Source organism: Dromiciops gliroides, chromosome 6 (assembly GCF_019393635.1).
Source record: "Dromiciops gliroides isolate mDroGli1 chromosome 6, mDroGli1.pri, whole genome shotgun sequence".
In the NCBI taxonomy this organism is placed as follows: domain Eukaryota; kingdom Metazoa; phylum Chordata; class Mammalia; order Microbiotheria; family Microbiotheriidae; genus Dromiciops; species Dromiciops gliroides.
In genome coordinates this window covers 9,257,820-9,276,451 of record NC_057866.1, presented here as the reverse complement: position 1 = coordinate 9,276,451, position 18,632 = coordinate 9,257,820, and positions in this window count along the sequence as shown.

Sequence of the window (18,632 nt, the reverse complement as noted above, 5' to 3'; positions counted from 1 at the left end):
CTCAAGTGTTTTTGCTGTTTAAAGTGAGCAGAGAGCTGACACATTTCAAACCGGTGTGTCCTACCAGGAGAGGTTTGTTCTAGAGCAGCCTTCCAACCAGAGGGCCCTGTCGATTCTCCTGGGGGTTTTCTTCATTTGTGATCAAGGGGAGAGCTGCTCCGGAGAGACCTGCCACAGCTAATTCCGGCCTTGCTGAAGGGCTGGTTGATGGCCAGGCCCAAAGAGTTGACCAAGACTGGCCACCTGGCTCCGCGTCATCGATGTGGCTCAGCCAGAAGGTCTCCCTAGGGTTGAGGTAGCCCGAGGTGACAGTAAATGCAGGGGCGCCCCAGACCCTGCTGGGCCAAGGCTTTCCCATTGCTCCCCTGCTGGTGCATGCAGGCTACCTCCAGAGGATTTCTTGTTTAAAGACCCCTGTCCTAGGGACCTGTGGGCTAAGGTTTGTTTCCATGTTTTTGCCCCTACACGGCGCTGTCTGCCCGAGTCCCAAGGTTCTGTGTTGTCTGTTTGATTTTGTAACTGGTTCTTCTGTTCGTTATTAAAATCTAAGATCTCTCTGGTGCCATATGCGTCCTCCTGGCCCCTCCTGCTCTGCCCTCCCCTCCCCCATTGCTCATGAAGGCCAGGAGACAACCCCCTAGTATCGCTTAGCAGGCCTGGCATCACGGAACCACAGAATGGCAGACTTGGACGGTACCTTTGAACTCATCTACTTCCAGGGCCTCATTTTATACATGAAAAAATTAAGGCCCCAGGAGAGGAAGAGATGTGACCAGGGTCACACGGCCAAAGATGAAACTGGGAATACCCCACAGGATCTCTGGACTTGGAGCCCCTATTTGGGCTCCCCATGTCCCTCTCATCCACGCCCCCCGTCCCTTCCCCAGCCCGGCCTCTGCCTCAGCAGGACAACCCCTCTCTAAGGGGCTCTATCTTAAGTGGCTGCTGATGGAATCAGAATGCACAAGAAAAGGAGGGGGTGTTGAAACTGATAGGACGGAGGAGGCCCTTGGACTCAGGGCAGAGAAGACCTACTCAGGAGCCCGGGGCAGCGATGGTGCCTGGCCTGAGGGGCTAAGGCGGGGGATTGGGTGAGAATGAAAGCTCTTTGGAAACTGCCTGGTCCAGAAGAGCCCCCTTCTCTCTTTGGCTGGGAGGACCCTCCTGGGCTTAGCCAGGGCTCATTGTTGGGGAGGATGGACTGAGAGGGAGGCCTGATAAGGCTCCTGGGGTTGGCACTGTTCTCTGGGCTGGTCAGAAGGTGCAAGTCCACATCCTCCTCCTCCTCCCAGATGATGTGACTAGCCCAAGGTCACACAGTCTTCCTGACTCCAGCCCAGCTGCCTCAGATACCTATAAAGCACCATGCGGCACCAGTGATAAGCAAGCTGAAGGGGATATCCCAGGCCAAGGCGGCATCACTGATGCTGGGTGAGATGAGCACCAGGACTGAGACGGGATTCTGGGCACAGCCCTGCGTGCCATTGAGGAGATCTCACACAGCCACACGGCAAGGCAATTGAGGCAAAAAGGGACACTAGACGCCACGTGCCCAGAAAGGGTGATGCAGTGGGCAGTCACAGAACCTGGGTGTAAATCCGATTTCTTCCATTATGACCTGTGTGTGGTTACTGAGTAACTAACAATTCTAGAAAGCTTTAAAGTTTGCAAAACACTTTGCAACAATCCTGGCAGGGAGGGATTATTATTACCCCATTTTACAGATAGAGGAAACTGAGGTAAACAGGTTAAGTGGCGTGCCCAGCCAGAGTCACATAGCTGGTGTCTAAGGTCAGATTCAAATTTAGGTCTTCCTGATTCCAAGTGAAGAATTCTGCTCTCTCGGCTGCCTGGCTGCCTCCAACATTCCACTCGGGGAGATCCCATGTATATAAAAAACGCAAAGTAATTTAGCAAGTAGGAGTAAGGAGCTGGGGGAGGGGTGGGGGGAGGAGCCAGCAAGGCTCAATAGGTCAGTAAACACTTATCCAGTGTAGGACAGCAAGGTGGCAGACTGGCCATTTCCTCTGATCCCTGTGACCTCTCAGACAGTGTCTCCATGATCTAGGACCCTCAGAATCCAAAGGAAGGTTGGACAGACAAACCAACCCAAACCCAGGAACTTGCACCCACTGCCCCGACCCCACTCACTGCCGCCCTTGAGGCCACATTGGCAGACCCAAGAGCATGGGAGAGGCTGGCATCCAAAACCACTTCATGCCTCTTTCCCACTCTCTCTTCCCAGTGCCGCTGAGACTCCCTGGGCTTCAGGCCGGGAACTTTTTTGTTCGGGCTTTGACAAGCAGCTTGTCCACAGCCTGCCAGAGGCTTCCATCCAGAAGCACCAACGCTGCCAAGTTTTGAATGTGGTGCCAAGATAGAGATCCAAGGAACAGAGGGGGTGCGACAGGCTACCGGGACGGGACACCATGTGTTAGGGGAGTGTGCTGGGCAGCACTCTGCCAAGCCTGGGGCCAGTTCTGACCACCCAAAAGTCAGCTGCACCAGAGACCTAGGTTGGTGAACTGTGAATTGCTCCATGTGGAAGGAGGCTGAAATGCTTTGAGATCCAGCCACTAAGGAAACTACAACCAGAGGGGAGGACTTCATGAAGTGAGTGATAAAGAAAATAAAGGCGGGGGGGGGGGGCCAGGCGGGGAGACTGAAATTACCAAAAATATCAGGAAGAAGAAATCTCAAAGCCTTTGAACATAGATAAATCAGCAAGAAAAACACTAACAACAGAAGGAAACATGGCCTCCAGATATAGTAAACAAATCCAGGCATTTATGAATAAATAGTGCCAAGAAAAAGACATAGAAGGAAGGGAAGGAGGGAGGAAGTAAGGGAGAAGGAAGGAAAGGGGGAAGGAGGGAGGGAGGGAGGGAGGGAAAGGAGGGAAGAAGGAAGGGAGAAAGGAAGAGAAAGGAAGGGAGGAAATGATCCAACATATGATGAGACAGAGGACCCTGTGGAAGTTGAGAACATGGAACCACAACACACTGTTCCTGAATGGTTTAAAAAAGAAATGAGAATTATGAGAGCAGAATTTATGGCCTGCACAACAAAAATAATGGACAGAATAGAAAAACCAGATTCTCCAACGCAAGGCTCATCAAAGAAACAAAAGAGAGCACAACAGACTGGGGTTGTAAACACGAAGAACTGAAGAACAAGAGAAGCAAAAACTAAGAACATTAAAAGAAAAAATGCTCATTCTGCAAGCAAACAATGAATTCAAAGATTCAGAGACAACCTAAGGATCCTAGGTCTACCAGAAGAACACAACCAGACAAAACCCTCAACATAAGGAAAGAAATAATAGAAGATAATCATTCACAACTTCTGAACATAGAAAATGAAATTCCAAAGACTTCACAGATCACCTCCAGGAAAAGATACAAGGCAGCAAACTCCAAGACTTATAGTGATTACATTTGACATTTTAATTTAAAAAACAAGTTCTACAAGCCATCGGGAGAAGACCTTCAAATACAATGGAGAGAACATTTGAATAAAGCAAGACTATTCTGCACTCACTGGATATTCTTTCTTTTTTTTTTTTTTTTGGTAAGGCAATTGGGGTTAAGTGACTTGCCTAGGGTCACACAGCTAGTAAGTGTTAAGTGTCTGAGGCTGGATTTGAACTCAGGTCCTCCTGACTCCAGGGCCAGTGCTCTATCCTCTGCGCCACCTAGCTGCCCCCTGCACTCACTGGAAAAGGAGGAGGGAATGGAACATTGTTTTCTGAAGAGCAGGAGCTCAGGATGCAGCTCAGGGTGACCTATCCTGCAAATCTGAGCTTAACCATGTGGGACCAAAGATGGACATTTAATAATAAAAGTTTGAAACAATGGTAGAAAGAAAACCAGAAATGAAGAGAGTATTCATATCTCCAACTCTCCAAACAACAGAAATGCAAGAGAAATGAATAAATCAGCAGGCAAGACCAGCAACAGCAACAGTGACCACAGGGAGACCAGGAAGAGACTTCTCCTCAAGGTCCACCAGGACACAGGGGTGAGGACAGAAATCTGATAGACCTACCAGTGAAGGAGTGACAGAGCCTGGAGACCCTTTGCCCACAGGAGAATGCTGCTTGTGTAGGACTGCATTACAGCATTGGAGGGGAGATGGGAACAGGGGGATAGAGAGGATAAGAGAGGTGATGGGGGGGCAGCTAGGTGGCGCAGTGGATAAAGCACCGGCCCTGGATTCAGGAGGACCTGAGTTCAAATCTGGCCTCAGACACTTAACACTTACTAGCTGTGTGACCCTGGGCAAGTCACTTAACCCCCATTGCCCCGCAAAAAAAGAGAGAGGTAATGGGATCAAATCAAGGGCTGGCAATGAGGTGAAAGGGACCTCTGTGGTCCCAGAAAGAGGCTAAAGGGGAGTGGGTGAGAATGGGGAAATAATTGAAAAAGGGGAAGGGGAAGGAAGAAGGCCTTACTGTGGAGGTGGGAGGGGGTTCCACTGATGAATGTCCCTATTAGTGAAGAGGAAGGGTCAATGAAGGGAGATGGGGACCATACACCGGATAAGGCCCCAGGGATCTGTGCTTTAAAAGTCTACTTGTCCTGAAGGGGAGGGACTTGGAACTCCTGGAGGAAATGGGTACCAGGAAGAACTTTCTAGGCAAATGTAGACAAAAATTCTGGGCTGCCCATCAATTGGGGAATGGCCAAACAAGTTGTGGTATATGATTATGATGGAACACTACTGTGCTATAAGAAATGATGAGCTGATTAGAAAACCAGGGAAAGACTTGCATGAAATAATGCAACGTGAAGTAACAGAACCAAGACAATGTAGTACACAGTAACAGCAATATTGTTCAAAGAATAACTCTGACTGTGTTATTCTGAGTACTATACTCAAATCGACTACAAAGGACACATGATGGAAGATGCCAATCACTTCCAGAAAAAGAACTGATCAATACGAGTATGTGTAGTGTGGTTTTACATATATGTAGATATAGATATAACATCTATCTATCAATTGATCAATTGCTTCATCCATCCATCCATCCATCCATCCATCCATCCATCCATCCATCCATCCATCCATCCATCCGTCTGTCCATGTATCTATCTATCTATCTATCTATCTCTGTGTCACATGGTGGCCTTCTCTAGTGTGGAGTGGGAAGGGAGGCACAGGCAACAGAGTGCTGGACTGGGAATCAGGAAGACATCTTGCTGAATTCCAATCTGACCTCAGACACTTCCTATCTGGGTGACCCTGGGCAAGTCACTTCACCCTGTTTGCTTCAGTTCCAGGATCTCTGCCAAGAAGATCCCAAATATGGGGTCACAAAGAGTTGGACACAACTGAACAACAGTAACAATAAGAGAGGATAATCTGGAAATATCTGCAATGTAAAAACAAAACATGAATAAAACTTTAAAAATCTCATTCTTAGCACTCACTATGTGTTCTTTTTTTTTTTTTTTTTAGTGAGGCAATTGGGGTTAAGTGACTTGCCCAGGGTCACATAGCTAGTAAGTGTTAAATGTCTGAGGCCAAATTTGAACTCAGGTACTCCTGACTCCAGGGCCGGTGCTCTATCCACTGCACCACCTAGCTGCCCCCTCACTATGTGTTCTTAAAAAAAGAAAGGATATGTATCATAGATACAAACAAGCACAGAAAAATCTACACAAACTGATACAAAGTTAAGTCAGGACCCCAAAATATACCTGCAGTAAGTACAACAATGAGAAGTAAATGTAAGGAAATTGTGACTATCAAGTGGGACTTGAAGGAGGACAAATGAGAAGACGCCCCTGCCCTGCCCCTTCATGAAGGTCTTCATCAATTTTTTCTCTGACCTCATCTGGGTTCATCATATGCACACTCATGATGGTGGCAGGGTGCTTTCCTTCAAGGGACAATTGCATCGTCAGGAGCCTGTCTTTCCCTGCTTTGGGCAGGCATACAAGCTTGTTGAATAGCTTTGATTGCAAAACCTAGGCCAGCTTCGCGGTGCTCCCCATTACAGCAGCCACTCCAGAAAGTGGTATATCCAGAACCCACTTGGGGCTGCTATTTGGATGTGGCAAGTGCTGAGTTCTCTCGCAACAAGAACCATTCGTCTTTCCAGTCTACTAGATTTTGTGTTGTCTGCAAGCATGGGCACGTGCCATGTACCAATGTGAGTGGAATCTGACCAAGTTCTTTGATACTGTCAGTCGTGAGGACTTGTGGAAAATGATGGCAAATGTAACTGCCTGGAGAAGTCCGTCAGTATTAGTAACTCAGTTTCATGACTGCACGCTTGCCCAGGTTTTGGATAATGGCTAATGTTCTTGCGTTTTTCCAGTCACCAATGGAGTGAATCAAAGCTGTGTGCTTTCTCCCATGCCTTTCAGCATGATGTTTCCAGAACACTTCAAGGAGGACAGAAACAGCATCAAGGTCAGCTGTTGCACTGATGGCAAAGTATTTAACTTGAAAAGGCTACAAGACAAGACTAAAGTAGAGACAGAGTCGGTGTATGAATTTTTATTCCCACATGATTGTGCACTCAACACAGCCTCTGAAGCTGAGATGCAGCAAAGCATGGATCGATTTCCTGCTGCTTGTGCTAATTTTATCCTGACAACTAACACCAAGAAAACAGAGGCTTTCCACCCATCAGCACCACATCATCCATATGTGGAACCCTCAGTTTCAACGAAAGAAGTTTTGAATACTGTGGATAAATTCCCTTTCTTTAGCAATATACTTTCCAGGGATGTACACAATGATAATGAGATTGACACATGCATTTCTAGAGCTAGATCAGTGTTTGGGAGGCTCTAAAGGAAAGTGTGAGAGAAGTATTAGATTGACTACTAGACAGATGGTCCACAGAGACACTGTGCTGACCTCATTGTTCTATGCCTGTGAAACCTGGACATTCTACCAGCGCCATGCCAGGAAACCAAATTGCTTTCATCTGAATTGTCTTAGGCAGATTCTGAAGGTCACCTGGCAGGAAAAGAGACCAGACACTGAGATCCTTTCTCAAGCTGAACTGCTTGCCATTCAAACTCTGTTGCAGAGAGCGCAGCTTCAGGGGGCTGGCCACGTTGTTCAAAGGCCAAATGTATGTTTGCCTAAAAGACTATTTCACAGAGAATGCACACAAGGCAGGTGTTCGCACAGAGGCCAGAAGAAGGAATATAAGGACACTCCCAAGGTCTCTCTGAAGAACTCTGGAATCGATTGTGAGACATGGCAGACACTGGCCCAGGACCGCCAACCACAGTGTGCCTGTATCAAAGGTGCTGTGCTCTATGAGGAAAGAATTGCACAGCTCAAGAAAAATGTGTGATGTGCAAATTTAGAGCCATCTCCACTCCAAATGTTCCTGTGGACTATTTGTGCCCGAGCTGTGGGAGAGCCTTCCAGCCTCATGGTTGGTCTGAGCTGCCAGTCAGACACACTGTACCTTAACCCTAGCAGAGTAAGGTCATCTGGGTCCTTTTCTTTTATCTTTTCTTTTTTTTTTTTTTTTGCAGGGCAATGGGGGTTAAGTGACTTGCTCAGGGTCACACAGCTAGTAAGTGTGTGAGGCTGGGTTTAAACTCAGGTCCTCCAAAATCCAAGGCTAGTGCCTTATCTACTGCATTACCTAGCTGCCCCCCATCTGGGTCATTTTCGAAAAGGAAGGACAACAACCAATACGAGGGAGCAGAAGGGCCAGACCTGCCCTCCAGGAAGATTGTCTTAACGGTGAACTTGAGGATGGACCGGAGGGGGATGGACCTGTGGCAGGCAGATCCATCAAAGAGGCTATTGGTGTGAGGCACCGCACCGATGACTGTCAGGAAAGCAGGAAGCAGATACAACAGATGCTCCAAAGGAATCTAGGCAGCTTAGTGTCTCAGTAGATAAGATTTTGGGGCCAGGAGTCAGGAAGACCTGAGTCAAATCTGACCTCAGACCCTTACTAGCTGTGTGACCCTGGGCAAGTCACTTCACCCTGTTTGCCTCAGTTTCCTCATCTGTGAAATGAGCCAGAGAAGGACTTAGCAGACCACTCCAGGATCTCTGCCAAGAAAACCCAAAAAGGGTCACAAAGAGTCGGACATCATTGAAATGATTGAACACGAAGGTGACAACAGGTCTTGGTAATGACTGGATATGGGGGATAAACAAGGGAATAGTCCAAGATGACTCCTAGGTTGTAGCCTGGAGGACTAGGAGGGTGTGGGGGAAGTTTGGAAGGGAATAGTTTGGAGAGAAAGATAATTGAGTTCCATTTTACATAGTTTAAGATCTCTATGGGGGGCAGCTAGGCAGCACAGTGGATAAAGCACCGGCCCTAGATTCAGGAGGGCCTGAGTTCAAAGCCGACCTCAGACACTTGACACTTACTAGCTGGGTGACCCTGGGCAAGTCACTTAACCCTCATTGCCCTGCAAAAAAAAAAGATAGAAAAGATCTCTATGACATGCCTACTTCAAGATGTCCAATAGGCAGTGGGAGATAAGACTAGAGATCACAGAGAGCTCCCGGCTAGATAAGCAGATTTGAGAATCCTTCCTGTAGAGCTGATGAGAACACCAAATGAAGTAATAGAGCAGGAGAGAAGAGAAGGGGACCCAGGACAGAAACCCAAGGGGCACCTATGGTCAGAGGGTCCCATCAAGATTAAGATCCTGCAAAGGAAATCAAGAAGGAGCAGTCAGAGAGGTTGATGTCAGAAAGGTGGTGGGTGTCCCAAAAACCTAGAGAGGAGAGGATGGGGAGTAGAAGAGGGTGGTGGTCCAGAGGAATGGGGAGTAATAACAGGTCCCAGGACTTGTTCTCTTGCAACTTGGGTCTAAGGTAGTCTGGTCTCTCCATATGCAATTGAGCTTTTCAAATCTCAGACACTTTCTTGGGTGGGGAATGTCTAATTTTGCACTTAACGGTCTTCCCTTTACATTTCAATATTTCTGTAGGTGGCTAAGTGGATAGAGCACTGGCCCTGAAGTCTGGAGAACCTAAGTTCAAATGCTACCTCAGACACTTACTAGCTGTGTGACCCTGGGAAAGTCACTTACCCCAATTGCCTTAAACATCAGGGGCCATCTCCAGCCATCTTGTTATATAACTTGCCACTGGACCCAGATGGCTCTGGGGGAGAGAGTGAGGCTGGTGACCTTGCACAGCCCTGCCTCACTTCAATCCAGTTCACTGCAAGTCACGTCATCACCCCCATGTCATGGACCTCTTTGGGAACAAAGGACAAACAACAACAACCACCTCCGATGGATGCTATGTATCTTTGATTGAACGTGGTTGTTTGCCTGTGGTTTCCCCTAGAAGATGAGCTGGAGGAATGAGGAAACACTCTTCTCACCCATCACCACAAATGCTTCTCTCTGCTAGCTTGTTTCTCCTTGGTTTATGGGGAGGAATCATAGGGACTTGGGATCTCAAGCCAGTCCAACCCCCTCATTTTACAGAATAGGAAACTGAGATACAAGCAGAGAGAGGGAAAGAGTGACCAGGCACATGGATCACAGAAGGGCCAGAGATAGGGCCAGGCTTTTGGCAGGAAGCAGCTCAGACCACTGGGCAGAACCATCTGTAAGCATCCCTGTGGCAGGGCATCCTCAGCTCATTTAAAAACACTCATGTAGGGGCAGCTAGGTGGCGCAGTAGATAGAGCACCGCTCCTGGAGTCAGGAGTACCTGAGTTCAAATCCGGCCTCAGACACTTAACACTTACTAGCTGTGTGACCCTAGGCAAGTCACTTAACCCCTATTGCCTCACTTAAAAAAACAAAAACAAAAACAAAAAAACAAACAAAAAAACCACTCATGTGATGGCAGCACTACGCTTCACTGCTGGGCCGTGAGATTTCAGGGTGCAAATGCCAGACTTCGGAGCAGCCTATGTTATAAACTCAGCTGTTGCAAACCAAGAAGTTTCCAGCCTCATGACAGTCCCAGTGACCACAGCAGAGAATAAAGGATTATAAAGTGTCACTGGTCATATGGAGACATTTTCTGAAAAAAATATTTTGAGAGAGACAATGGGATGGAGAAAGACAGAGAGAGAGAGATATGGAGAGAAGAGAGAGAGGAAGAAGAGAGAAAGAGAGAAACTAAGATCTTGAAATCCTCAAAGAGTTTCTGCTCTTATGAAGGAGACATGGGACAGAAATACAAACTGAGTAGGGAGACAATCTTGGAAATTGGGCACGACTCTTTTTTTTTTTTTGTGGGGCAGTGAGGGTTAAGTGACTTGCCCAGGGTCACACAGCTAGTAAGTGTCAAGTGTCTGAGGCTGGATTTGAACTTAGGTCCTCCTGAATCCAGGGCCAGTGCTTTATCCACTGCACCACCTAGCTGCCCTCATGGGCATGACCCTTACTACAGGAAGCCCACCCTGCTCCAGGCCTGGTATCCATTCCCTGTAAAAGTCCAGATGCAAGCAGGTTCTGAAGGGTTCTGCACCCCAGGAAATGTGGAAGGAAGGGGGCAGGCCACAGGAAGACAGGACTCCTGAGAGGTGCTGGCTGTTGCTGGATAAGGAAGAGAGGTTCTAGGCCCACACAACCTTGGGCTGAATCAGATTCCTAAAGCCCATCTCCGCCTCCATTGACCTCCTCCCCACAGGCCCGATGTTGGCTAGCACCAGAAGTGCCTCCCTCACCCCCCCTTAGCTCCTCCAGTCCAGCTGGCTCCTGACAGCCCCTCCCTGGGGGACTCCAGGTAACAGGCCCCAGCGGCTCCTCCCCCCCCACAGACGATGAACAGGACCTGGAGAACTGGAATGACTTGAGTCTCTCCTTCCCCGGGGCACAAACAAACCTGCCTGGTTCTCCCTCTGCCAGCGGTAATAACAGGGCAAAAGGAGCGGCCCCGCCTGGCACTCCGGAAGAGGAGGGAGGGTTAGGCTCACGCAAGGCCCAACAGGGAAGCATGTTGCCAAGTCCAGCCGCCTGGGGCTTCTTGACTGACAGACTGTCTCTTCCATGAGCCCGGCCTCTGGCTTCACCGGCCCTCCCCGCCAAGCCGCCATTAAAAAGCCCAGGTGGTCCCTAACTCATTCAACAAGCATCTTTGAGGACCTGCTTGGGCCAGGCACCATCCCAGGGTCAGGGACTCTAGAAAAGCTGACAAGAGTCCCTTCCTTCAAAGAGCTTTCAGGCTAGAAGTGGCCTGTACACAGAGGAGCTCACACCAACTCTATACAGAGTAATGGGAGGAGCACCAGGGGTGTGTGTGTGTGTGTGTGTGCGCGCGCACGCGCACGCATGTGTATGTATGTGTGAGAGTGTGTGTGTGAGTGTGGGTGTATGTGAGTTTGTGTATCTGTGTGTGTGTGCATCTGTGTGTGTCTGAGTGTGAGTGTGTGTGTGTGTGTGTGTGTGTGTGTGGTGACCACTAGCGGAGGGCCGCTCCAGACCCTGCCTCTTGAGTTGAGTCATTTGTGCCAACATTTCCCTAGGTGCCGTCCTGTCCCCTGAAATGGCAGAGAGGACACTCAGAGAGTGAGGACAGAGTCGTCAGAGGGGCCGGGAGCGGCTGGCGAGGCTTGTGCCTGAGTAGCCCCCATGCCCTGGGGGAACTGAAGAGGGGAAAGGATTCTTCTCAAGGCTGAGAATGCCGGGTGGAGGGAGTGGGGCTGATATGGAGCCAGGACTGTACCTTTATTTGTTTGGGAGCCTGGGGCTTGACCAGGGGAGGACTAGTTGGGATTGGTTGAAAACAGAAGGGCAGAAAGAGGAGAGGGACCAGAGACCTGGGGTCACTATGCTGTTAAGAGTGAAGGGACATGGGGCAGCTAGGTGGCGCAGTGGATAGAGCACTGGCCCTGGAATCAGGAGTACCTGAGTTCAAATCCAGCCTCAGACACTTAACACGTACTAGCTGTGTGACCTTGGGCAAGTCACTTAACCCCAATTGCCTCACTAAAAAAAAAAAAAGAGTGAAGGGACTTAATAAAAAAGAGTGAAGGGACTTGACACTTACTAGCTGTGTGACCCTAAGCAAGTCACTTAACCCTCATTGCCCTGACTGCCCCATTACAAATACGTGACAAACCTCAGAATGAAACTAAAAAGGGGGGGGGCAGCTAGGTGGTGCAGTGGATAAAGCACTGGCCCTGGATTCAGGAGGACCTGAGTTCAAATCTGACCTCAAACACTTGACACTTACTAGCTGTGTGACCTTGGGCAAGTCACTTAACCCTCATTGTCCCACCCCTCCCCAAAAAGAAAGAGAGAGTGAAAGAAATCAGGGAAAGTGGGAGGCATGGAAGAATTGACCCCACCCTTCAGGCATCTTTAGCCTCCCTGACTTTAATTTACCAAGTGTCTTTCCAGGCTCCAGCTGAGACAGGGGAAAGGGAGGCCCCCAAGGGAGCCTCCTCTACTCTGTCTGTGACTTTCCTGATACCAAACCCCAACTGGTCTCTGCCGCTTCCCCAGCCCCATTCATTCCTCCTAGTTCCTTCTGCTGGGGCCAAGAAGAGGGAGGCCAATCGTTCATCCCCACAAGAGCCCTTCTAGGACTCAGGTCTGCCCCACCCCCATATCCCCTCTCTCTTCTCCAAGAAAAACCTCCTGGATCCTAGACCTCTTCAAGTGTACTTGCCAATCCCCTCCCCAACTTGCCACCCTCTAGACAAACTGCTACAAGCCCTATTATTACAGTCCCGCCTTTAATCGCCATGCACCCTATTTCTAGGGCTTATGACTGTCAACAAAATGCTTTCCTCACCAATGGCATCTGAAGCACGCAAGCCATGCAAGCACCATTATTCCCATTTGACAGTTGAGGAAACTGAGGCTCATGATGGGGAATTGACTTGACCAAGGTCACACAGCTAGTGGAGTAGAACCTGGGAAATCATCTTGGAATCACATCGGTTTAAGTTTATCTAGAAAGCTGTGGAAGAAGCAGGAAGAGCATCGGAAGGGCTGACTCTCTTCCAGAGTCAGACATTGTGGAACCAGGGTGCTCGGCTGTCCCTGCTGTGGCGCAGGTCAGGTTTGTTCCACGGGGTGGAGGCCCTTGAGCCAAATCATCAGTGGTCACCTCTGCAGATCAAAATTATTCTGATGAGAGTGATCTGTTATTTCTTCTCCTGAGAAGATACTTGGTGTCTCCCAAGAACTGTGGACAAGGGGGTGGAGATGGGCGAGAAGGTAGATTCTCCAAATTAGCAGCCACAGAGCTTGGCTTCAGTTCCTGGCAAAGTTCTAGAACGAACCACTAAAGGGAGGGGTTTGGAGCATTCCGAAAGGGAAACAGCGACTACCAGTTCATCAAGAACAAGTTATGTCAAATGAACTGCATTTCCTGTTCTAACTGGCTAGGGGGACGAATCGACACAGGGATCTCGATGTCTGCAGAGTAGTTAATAAAGTCTTTCCAGACAGCGAGATATGAAGTGCCGGACAGTAGAGTCTGGTGGTTTCAGGCCTGGTCACGTGGCCTCCAAGGACTGTGACGGCCACCCTCAAACGTCCTGTACGAAGAGGGAGATGTGTTTTACTTGGCCTGTGGGGCCAGTGTAAAGAAGAACGTCCCAACCATTGAAATTGTCCAAAAGCGGAATGGGCAAAGGAGTGGGCTTCCCATCCATGGAAGTGTTCAAGTGGGGGATGAATAACTCTTTGTTAACGGACCTTCTGCTCAGCTTATGTTAGTCTCCATGCTCTCTGAGGGGACTTCTGGCTTCTATGAAATTATTTGATTTTTTTGGAAACCCTAGCACTCGTTGGAGTTATTGTGACTGTAGCCTCAAAGGAAAGTTCCCTGAGGTTAACCCCATCTCCTTTGGGTTAGGGGCTCCCTCAGATACAAACTCGTCTAGGGGTGAGCCCAAGTGGAGAGGTCTGTGACCTCCACCCCCTCCTGCCCATCGCTTGTTTACTACTTTCTTTGCCAAAGGCTTGGGGGCTGAGGTGGGTGGGGTGAAGATGTCATGGTATGCCAGCTGTCATCAGGAGAGGCCAAGCTGTCACTCTGGTTTGGTGGGTCCCCACCCTGCACGAGACAGTGGGGGGAGCAATGGCTTTGGAGCAGTGGAAACAAGCAGGGGGTGAATCACCAAGCCTTGTGCCTCTCATCTCTAACTGCTTGGCTCTCCATCCAGTAGGAACAAAGTGTCCCCAAGGAGTAGTGGCTGCTCCTTCATATTCTTGCCTAGTCACCCTCTGCCCACTCGTGGGTTCTGTCACCCTCCGCAGTCCCCCCTTGCCCCTGGAGTGGGACAAAGGATGACTTCTGTGCTGCCTCTACTCCTTTCTTATTTCTCCCTAACTCTCCTTTGCTCCCCTCCCCTCCTTTTGTCCAGCCTGGCTTTCCACTCCTGACGTTCCACTCTCACCCATCCCTTTCCACACCAGTCCACTGCTACTGTAACCATCACCTTCTTTGTTTCTATTCAATTCCGTACTTAAAATCCACTTGCTGCCACTGAGAGCCCAGAAACAGGATGGAGGCTGACCCAAGCCTGGGCTTAGATAGCTATCCAGGAGGATTCTCCCTTTTATTGAGGGCCCTCCACCCCCCCCCCCCATTCTTCCTCCTAGCCCTCTCTGAACTCCCTCGGGGTCATCTCCATCTTGCTGGCACTGACATGTCCTGAACTCAATGCTGAGGTCCTACTGTGTGCAGTCCTGCTGCGTAGGAGCTGTCATCAGAGGCCCTGGGCCTCGCAGACAGCTATCTCTCTCTGTCTCCGTCCCCACACCACTGACACCCTCTCATTTCTTGCTTTCTCAATTACAACTTGGCTTAGAGTTTTTCCATCTCTTTCATTCTCCAAAGCCCCACCCACTGTGGGTTTTTTCTAACCTAAATCTCATTTCGAAATCTTCTGCCCAAGGGGTTTTCCAACACCTCCCAGTTCTGAATCAACCTGCTGTTTGCTGTCCTCCGAGAACAGTCATCCAGATGTTGCAGGGAGCGGGCCTAGACCTCCTCAGTGATAAGGACAAGACTGGTGGCATCTGGAAAAGCCTCCATTCTCCTCCAGGTGGAGAGGTGGGGGGGGGCTGGAGGGGGATCGCCCCTCCCCCCACCCTGATCATTTATTTTCCTTCCCTGGGGAAACATGGAAGGGAGAGAAGAGCCATAGCTTGAGTCCTGGCAGAAATCTTCTCTCAGCGGCCCATGGAGCAGGACCCCACTAGAGAGTTTGGTGAAAAGAACAGCCCCAGGAGGCAAAAGATCTGAGGAGAGGTGGTCAGTCAGTCAGTCAATAAACCTTTATTAAGCACCTACTATGGGCCAGGCCTAAACACTAGAGATCTGAATAAAGGCAAAAAACCAGGCCCCGTTCTCAAGGAGCTCCCAGTCTAATGGGGGAGACAAAGGCAAACAGCTCTCTCTGAGGAAGCTACAGACAGGATACATTGGGGAGGGTCAGCAGAGAGAAGGCAGAAAGCCCCAGCATCACAGGGGACTGTGGAGAGGCAGGAGAGGGAATGAGCGGGGAGGGCCTCCCAGGCCTAGGGACAGCAGGGGACAATGCCCAGAACTGAGGAGGGCCACCAGGTCACTGGATGGAGGAATGCATGGGGGCTGCCCACCAGGGACAGATCTACCCTGTGACAGCCATGAGGATCCCTGACCCACTTCTAACTGCAGCCGGGAGCAGCCCGGAGGCCATGGCAAACTGGGTCAGCATCTCATCATCTGAATAAATGAAAATAGGCTGTGCCTTAGTGGACCAACAATGCCACGGACCTGCACCTGGCAAGCTGGCCTGTGCTGGTGCCCAAGTGTGGTAAGGAGCCTCTGAGAGCTCCCAACATTCTGCCTAAGGACCAATGGTCAAGGCAGGTTCTGCCCAAAAAACCAAAGTGCCCACAGCCTTAGGTCTGCCTCAATGCCCTAACCAACTGACTTGCCCAACTCTAATGTTAAATACCTGTTTCCCAAGCCCCACTGCTCTGGGGAAAGAGCACCAGATGCAAAGTCGCATCAAGGTGCACCTGGCACTTGGGTCATCTATGACCTGGATCTCAGTTTTCTTATCTGTCAAATGAGGAGGTTAGGTTATAAGACCTTCAGGGCCTCTTCAAACTGTAGCTAAGAGCTGCAAAGTCCCTCTTCCCACTTCCAGGGGGGCACAGATTGGGACAGAAAGAAAACAGATCTCAGATGAGCGGCCAATTCTACTGGACCAGAACTAATCTAATCCTCCCCCTTACAAACCAGACAAAGGTGACCCCTAGCAGCCAGGTGAGCCCCTCTCGTCACCTGGTGCTTGGGAAAGCAGAAAGTCCTAGACTGATGGCAAACAGGTGGAGGGAGAGAGGGAGGGAGGCAAGGAGAGGGGCCAGATGGGGGCCTCCCAGCATGACTTCCATGGCCCCAGGGCGGTCAGGAGTCCAAGGAGGGTCCAAAGGCAGAGGGAAGCAGCCCTCAAGTGAAAAAAGGAACCTGGAGGAGACACACTAAGTACTTCATGAGTGCCTACTACGTGCCAAAGCCCAGGGTGGGCCCTAGGCACAGGCTCCCTTTGAGGAAATTACATTCTGCTAGAAGACAACACGTCCATGGTCAAGTAAATAACAAAATATATATAAAGTCATTGGGGTGGGGGTAGAGAATCCGTCACAATGGGCAAATCGGGCCTAGGTCTTCTGGGAATTCAAGGACTTTGCCAAAATTTTCCTAAAATCAGTTGCTAAGTGAAGGCTCATCAATGCCCTCCCAGAAGGGGCCGGGCGGCCCATTTGGTCCTTCCCTCTGTCCCTTAGCCACATCCCGAGAGCAAAGGTTTGCTGGTCCAATGGTGAGGACCCCCCAAGAAGGTCCCCCACATGCACTCTCTCCCAGAGCAGTGACTACCTTCCTGGACAGTGAGCGAGCTCCGCCCTGGTCCCACGTGGGTCTCAGAAGACAGCTCTGGGATGGTTAGGCTTGGGGTCACTTGCTCCTGGTCAGCCACAGAAAGTGATTTTGCTCAGGACCCCATTTCTCATCTCTTTCTTTAGCTTTATAATCATGGGGTGTCCGGGAGGACGACTCCCTCTGGTTCAAGGGCTGCGGAGCCCACCTTTGGTGTCCACCTGCCACCCGACTCTTACCCATGGCTCCAAGAAGCTGATGCATGAGCGACGGCCGTGCCCTGATAAAACTGTCTTGGCAGACAGGCTAAGCCAGGTGGAGGGTAACCAACCGACTGGCCTCCAACCTGTAGGTGAGTTATGGGGAGTCTACCTCAAGCAATTGAGGACTTCCCCGAGCAGAAAGGGGGGATGACGGGGCAGCTAGGTGGAGCAGTCAATAAAGCACAGGCCCTGGATTCAGGAAGACCTGAGTTCGAATTTGACCTCAGACATGACACTTACTAGCTGTGTGACCCTGGGCAAGTCATTTAACCCTCATTGCCCTAAAAATAAAAAAAATTTTTTAAAATAAATAAAATTTAAAAAAAGAAAGGGGGATGAGGACAATTTGTCCCCAACAGCTATGAGGGTGGCTGAAGCAGGCATTGTGGGGCGCTAAGGACACAGCTTCTTAAACCTTTTCCACTCGTGACCTCTTTTCGCCTAAGAAATGTTTATGCAACCCTGGGTATAGAGGTATAGAAAATATCCACAACCTTATACTGTTGCCAAATTTTTCTTGACCTCCCCACATTCAGTTACTTGCCCCCTACAGGGTCATGACCCATGGTTTAAGAAGCTGGGCTCTGAGCCTGGTCAGACATGGAAGATACCAAGGTCATGCAGTGCATCCTGGGCCATCGCCTGTCCTGATTTTTGTCCTGCCCCTGGACTTCTTGGATGACTCAGGAAGAGAGGGTGAGGCTGGCGACTTTTGTGCAGCTCGCCTCTCTTCAATCCAATTCAGGCAAGAGTCAAGACATCACCCTGATGTCATCTGCCCTCTTCAAAAACAAAGGACAAACAATTCAATTTCCCCAGACTTCTGCTCATCTTCTCTGGCCTCCTTCAAATGTCAAGGAAACTCCTTCCGAGTAGTTTTTCATTCAATCAGCTCATGCGGGAAGGATGCTCAGAGGGGAAAAACATGCTGAGTGCTGAGTCTCAGAGCTGGTCTCTCTGGCCAGGCTGCCCTCTGGGAGTCTGGCTTGTTATGCTGGGGGTTGTTTAAGGTCAACAGCGTGTGGGTTACAAAGCTGGAGGCTGCCTGGCCCCGGCTGTCTAGGCCCATGGCAGCTGGACAGGGAAAGGTTGGCATCTGCCCCTCTGCCCGCTCTGAACCTTGACATCTAATTGACCTCTCACAGGATCAGGGTGAGTCACATCACTACTGCCCTGCCTCTAACATGCCCATCAAAGGGGCCCAGAGGAAGCCCACTTTTTATCCAACCTATTATTAGCTTCTGTTACAAGGGATGACAAGGACCAGGGTGGCAGGTTGTTCTCAAGATGGCTGAGAGTTTCCATGGAGATGATGGGCTCCCTTCTTCCTTCCTATACCTGGGGCACATGCCCCAGGGCTGTCATTCCCCATGGTCTGGGGCCTGCCTAGCAGGTTCCCTAGGCCACAAAGCCTCAGGACCAAAGACAGAACGGGTCAGAAAACCAGACAGAGGCACTCGTGCATTTATCCTCACAATGTCCAAGGAGGAAAAGGGCACCCTTCTCCCCATTTTCCAAGCCAAAGACTGAGGACAAGAAAGGTGAAGTCAATTACTTCACAACCCC